Here is a 6,407-nt window from a genome sequence, read left to right on the forward strand (position 1 = left end):
ACTTGTGGGGGCAGAAGGAAAGTGGGGAGAGGAGAAGAGGAGGGGCCGCCCCGCCCAGATCCCAATGTCCCTTTATGCTGATTCGTCCAATCAGATGGAAGGGCGCGCACAGCCTCAGGTCGAAAGTCCATCTGTTTCACCGGGTTCCTCCTAGTTGTTTATGCAGAGTCCATTCTGTTTCATCTGTTTCACCTGGCTGTGTTCGTAGGCCTTGTGGTCGACCGATTGCTGCAAACCATGTAGATGAGGAGGTTCCCACGGGTGGCCAGCCTGCGGTTCCCCACAAGGGGGAAGCAGGAGCAGGTGCGCCTGGGCTGGCACGGCCTGAGCTCCGGCCCAGAGCTGACCCGGCTGCAGCGGAACCTTGCAAAGGAGCGGGGTCCAGAGCGGCTTGCAGGAGAAGGAGCGGCGGCTGGGAGACTGGAAACTTGTAGTGGACGTCCTGTTCTTTCTGTGTCCACCCGAGACTCCAGCCAGCTCCACTCACTTTCTGAATCCTGATTTGCCGGGGCAGAGGTCCCTGGAGCTGGGACAGACCCCAGCCTGAGATCGCAGGGGGCCCGTCGGTGGGCACAGGTCTTGCGGGGTCTGCTGTGGCCAGGGGGCCCTTGGCTCGCATGCTTGGTCCTCCCCGGCTTTGTCCTCCTTCTGGTGTTCGCCACGTCCTGCCTTGGGGCCCAGCTCTTACCTCACCATGAGGGACTCCACTGCCTGGCGGGTTGCCCAGCGGCGCCCCCGGATGCCTGTCCCTCGCTCCAGGTGACATACCCCTCCTGGCCCAAGTACTCTGACAGGACATCAGGTGGGGGCATCACACACCCCGCTGCACAGGGGTCCTGGGGGGGCCCCGTCAGCTCCGGGGGGCTCTTGGAGGAGCGTCCACTTTACAAACTGACCCTGCTCTTCTCGTCGGAGGAGTCTGTGCTGAGCCTCAGACCCAGCAGGTGCTCCCTCAGGGAGGACAGAGGGACAGAAAGACGGGTGGGTGCACGGAGAGAAGGGCGGACGGACAGACGGATGGAGGAGTAGGCGCATGGACAGGCAGGTGAGTGGCTGCACGGCTGGGCGGGCTGATGGGTAGGTGGGTGGGTACAGAGGTGGATATGTGGGTGGGCAGACATGAGCGGATGGGTCGGTGGACGGACGGAAAGATGAGCAGGTTCATGGTTGGGTGGGCTGGTGGGTAGATGGACGTTCACAGAGGAGGCTGGGTGGGTGGTCAGGCCGGCACGTGGGTGGACACAGAGGTGGCTGGGTAGGTAGACAGGCCAGTGCGTGGGTGGAGGCAGAGGAGGCTGGGTGGGTGGTCAGGCCGGCGCATGGGTGGACACAGAGGTGGCTGGGTGGGTGGTCAGGCCAGTGGGTGGAGGCAGAGGTGGCTGGGTGGGTGGTCAGGCCGGCGCATGGGTGGACACAGAGGTGGCTGGGTAGGTAGACAGGCCAGTGCGTGGGTGGAGGCAGAGGAGGCTGGGTGGGTGGACAGGCCGGCGCGTGGGTGGACACAGAGGTAGATGTGGATAAGTAGCCCTGTCCCCCTCACTGCCCTGAGCCGTAAGTGTCCGTGTCCAGCCTCTGACACCTGGGAGTCGTGCAGATCCTTGCACAGTGATTCTCATCCAGAGCAGTTCTGCCCCCAGCTCGGGGGGACGCCCAGGGGACAGCGCACCTGCTGGGCACTCGGCGACGCCTTGGGAGAGGCACAGCTTCTTGCTCGGGATCTTCCTGGCCACGCTCGGCACGAGGAGCACGGGCGGGGCCGGCAGGGCCTGTGGGGTGCACCAGGGTGTAGGAAACAGCCTTCGGCCCGGAAGCAGGCCCTGGAGGAAGCTGTGGAGTGGGGGCCGTGAGCGGCCGGCCAGGCTGTGGCAGCCCCCCCTCCACACTGCCCTCCAGGAGACTCGTCTGCAGCACCTGGAATCACGCCGCCGCCACCCTGCACCGTCACCAACAACCACGCATCCCACGGCCACGCCCCAGCCACCGCACCGCCACTGACTCGGGCTGGGGCTCTGCAGGCTTGGCCTCCAGTCTTCCTTGTCTGCCCACGGGGAGGATGGAGGGAGCAGGGCTCTCCTGCGATGGAACAGTGAGGGTCGGCCCCTCCCTTCAGTGGGGGGGTGGGGGCTGGGCCCCCTCTGCTTGGACAGCTGCCCGACGCTGTGGCCGCCTTCACTAGGCACGGAAACACCACGCAGGAGTACGAAGTCAGAGCCGTCACTCTGGCCCCCCCCCCCCCCCCCGCTGTGGGTTTGGCCTGCACGGGGTCTCCGCTGTTCTGCCCTGTGCCGGGCCTCGTGCGCCCACGACTGCTCGGGGCCATCTCAGGGCCCACTGGCTTGTATGACATTGACAGTTACGATAGTTTTCAAGTTTTTGCTGTTCCAGAAAGCTGCTGTCCATCTAGCCATACTGATGGCTTCTGGACTGTTTTCTTGGGTGGGTTATCGAAGCAGGAGCTTCGGTCTAAAGGCCCACAAACGCCAGCTTTGACCCCCAAGGATGGATCCTGGCCTGGGAGACCGTCCTGACGGCTGCTCCCGGGGCCCCTGGTCCCAGGCACCAGGCCACCCCTTCCACCCAGCTAGGGTCTGGCTGTGCCCTGTTGAAGGACGAACACAAGGCTGGCACTGGCTTTGTCCACACCGACAAGGTGGACTGACTTCTGCGGCCCCCAGCAAGACAGCTGGAGGAGGCGTGGGGAGGGAGAGGGCCGAGGACGGGGTCCTGAGGCCACCAGCACCGGGTCGGCAGGTCCCCTGTGGCCCCTGCACCATCAGCCAGGATGCCCAGGAGCCCCGCAGGGGCAGGGGCAGGAGAGAGGTCCCAGGCAGTGGCCTATGCAGAGGGGCATGGGGGGAGGGCAGCCCCAGGCTCCCTCCACGCCCGGCTCTGGGGCAGGTGGCGCTCAGCAGCCTGCCCAGGCCCAGCCTCCCAGGAAATGTGGGGCGGTGATTCGCACACCTGTCCCCTGACCTCTGCAGCTTGGTCCCCAGGGTCCACGTTCCTGGTTCCGAGGAGACGGAAGCAGAGGCGGGGTCTTTGGGAAGGGGTTGGATTGGCTCAGGTGGCTCAGGTCAAGACCCTGTAGTCTGATCCCCGTGGCTTTGTAAGGACAGGGAGAGAGGTGTGGACGGACACGGACGCTGCCTCCTACCATGTGCGGTCTGTGCCACGTGGAGACTGCCAGCACTGATGGAGGCCACGGCCAGGTGAGTCCCCTCCAGAACCCGGAGCCCACATCGCCCGTGCTTCCTTATGGCGAGGCAACTTCGTGGCACATGGGTGAGCGGCTGCAGGAGCAGGAGCTCCCCGGAGACAGCCAAGGAGGGGCTGCAGACTGAGTGGGGGAGCAGACCCCGTGAAGGTTTGGAGGGTCACCCCAGCAACCAGCCAGCCTTGCTCCTCACACGGGACCCCCAGCCGGGGATGGGGGGAGGCAGGGCCCCTCCTGCCAGCCTCACCCTGCCTGCAAGAGGGAAGGAGCCACTGCTGAGCCCTGCAGGACGAGGGGCGGCCCTGAGTGGCTGCCGGGGCTGCCCCGCGCCAGCGCACTGGGCAGGATGGAGCCGCTTCCCCCAGGCTCCTGGCACAGGGGTCCACCCTGGCCCCTCCCCTGCCCCAGGAATGCTGATCTAAGAGTTCTGAGGTAGGGATTGGGGTGCGAACATGCAGCCAGGAATGAGGGCCCCCTGCACCCTCGCTCCCCACTCTGCAGCCTGGCGCTGCCCAGAGCACATTCTGGAAACACAGCCAGGCCGACGCCGTGGCTTAACAGGCTAATCCTCCGCCTTCCGGCGCCAGCACACCGGGTTCTAGTCCCGGTTGGGGCGACGGATTCTGTCCCGGTTGCCCCTCTTCCAGGCCAGCTCTCTGCTATGGCCCGGGAAGGCAGTGGAGGATGGCCCAAGTGCTTGGGCCCTGCACCCGCATGGGAGACCAGGAGAAGCGCCTGGTTCCTGGCTTCAGATCAGCGAGATGCGCTGGCTGCAGCAGCCATTGGAGGGTGAACCAACGGCAAAAGGAAGACCTTTCTCTCTGTCTCTCTCTCTCACTATCCAATCTGCATGTCCAAAAAAAAAAAAAAAAAAAGAGAGAAAGAAACACAGACTCAACCGCCCCTCCCTGAACCAGAAGACTTCCTCCCGCGTGGGTGGTGGGGCCATCGGGCTGGACCAGAGGACTCCCTCCTGCATGGGCGTCAGGGCCATCGGGTCCAGCCAGGCTGGACAGGTGTCCTTTCACGGCCCCCATGGGGACGCGTGGTGCTCGCGACCCTGCTCCCCAGGGCAGTTGGGGAGACCCTGGCTGAGGTCTGGGCTCCTGGATTCAGCCAGGCCAGTCCTGGCTGTTGCAGGCATCTGGGGAGTGAACCAGAGGACGGAAGAGCTCTGTCTCTCTGCCTTTCAAATAGAAAGAAAATGAATTTTAAAAAACAAGGACCAGTCTGCTATTAAAAAAGGGGAGGTTGAGTGTTCGAAAGAATTCATGTGGTGATAGAGGCTGGTGGAATGTTCCAGACAGGAGGCCACAGAGCCGGGGGACGGAACGCCGCGCCGGGCCCTGTGCTGGCGCCGGCTGGCCCGACTGGAACCCGGACAGCAGATCATCATAAATGACACCGACCGAGGTCCATGCGGTCACACGGGAGGACATCCTGTCTGTGGGGCCGTAGTCCAAGGGGGCACGGGGCCACGAGCACGGAACTCAAGTAGCTCAGCCCCTGTGAGAGTGCGTGTGTGCACATGAGAAGGTGTTAGCATGAGTGTGTGACTGATGGTGTGTGTGTGACAGTGAGTGTGTGTGTGTGTGAGACAGGGTTAGTGTGAGTGTGTGTGACTGACAGTGTGTGACAGTGAGGGTGAGTGCATGAGTGTGTGTGTGTGACAGTGAGTATGCGAGTGTGAGTGAGTGTGGAGACAGGGAGACCCTGAGTGCAAACGATCCACTAAGTATTTGTGTACTATTTGTACAGATGTGATGTGATTTAAACATAAATTTGAAATTGTTTCTAAATAAAGACTTCAAATGCAAAAAGCAAAAGCAGAGAACAGCCCTGCAATTAAGAGTGGAAAGCAACACCCAGATGGCAGGAAGTGAGCTCATCAACCCCACAGCCAGCCGGAGCCGGGGGCCGGGCCGGGGCGGGGAGCTGGCCTCCCCCCTCCCCCTCCCCCTTCCCCCTACGCCCCCCAGGGCCTGGAGAGCAGCGGTGAGGAGGAGTCGTCCCCGGGTCCCTGCACGGCTGGGGCACCGCCCACAGGCTGCTAACAGCGCCCCAGACACACGCACACGTGTGCACACATGTGCACTCCCACCTGAAGCCCGGCCCCCCCAGGAAGGGCAGTCAGAAGTGAAGGAGCGGCGGCTGGGAGTGGGCGGCCGAGGAAGGGCGCCCCCGTGCCCCTCGGCTCGCGCTGTGGCTCTGCCCAGGCCCTGCGCCCCGACCCTGGGCCCAGGACCCTCCCTGCCCCCTCCCCCGTCCTGGGCTGACAGTGAAGAGGGGCTGGTCACAGCCAGAGAAGGCTCCAGTCCCTAGCCAAGCTTTCCTGTCTTGTCCACAACCAGGCACTGGCTCCAACCCCGAGGGCAAAGACAGAGGCCCCAGCAGTCCCCTCCCGGCCGTGCGCTGACCCGCTGACCCGCGCCTGGAGGGGCCGGCTCCCTGCCCTCAGCCCCCACTTCCTGGCGGTGTCACGGTCCCGGCTGACCGCAGCGGGCGGGCGAGTCTGCCTGGGCCTGCCCGTGGCAACAGGGCCTCGCGAGCACCTCTGTGCACCACCCAAGTGCCCTGGCCTTGGTTCACAGGACCGGCTGAGAGCTGTCCATGCAGGACAGAGGCCAGAGGAGCAGGGCGGGTCCTCTGTCCTATGTGGAGCCCAGGCCGTCATCCTTGCTGTCCTCAGAGACTGCTCGTGCCCCCCCGGGGGAGCCGGCCCCAGGTGCCCCGGTCCTCAGCGTGACCCCGGCTGACCTGCCTGCCTGTGGCAGCTCAGGCACACTCCTGTCCCAGGGCCCTTGCTCGGGCTGCCCCCTCGCCCGGACCACCTTTTTCCATTTTGTGTTCAGGACGCCACTCAACGGCCTTTCCAGAATGTTCTGTTTAGAACCGTAGACTCCGCGCGTCCCGGCCCATCCCTTGGTTTTTTCTGTGGGAGGCGCTGACCCCTGTGGGCGCATCAGGATTCCGGTTGTGGTTGGCTTCCTGCTGCCCCTGTGACTGCCCGAGGCCGGGAGACCTGCCCTTCCCGCGTCCGTGGAGTCCACAGCCAGGACGGTGAAATCTGACAGGAGGCCCGGTTCCCACGACGCCAACAGCCATCAGGGAAGGAGGGGGTGTGCGCCCCCGAAGCCGCTCACACACAGGTGGAGGTCGCTCAGTCCCCAATGGAAACCCAGCCCGCGTCCAG

The sequence above is a fragment of the Lepus europaeus genome, chromosome 18 (genome assembly GCF_033115175.1).
Source record: "Lepus europaeus isolate LE1 chromosome 18, mLepTim1.pri, whole genome shotgun sequence".
Lineage (NCBI taxonomy): Eukaryota > Metazoa > Chordata > Mammalia > Lagomorpha > Leporidae > Lepus > Lepus europaeus.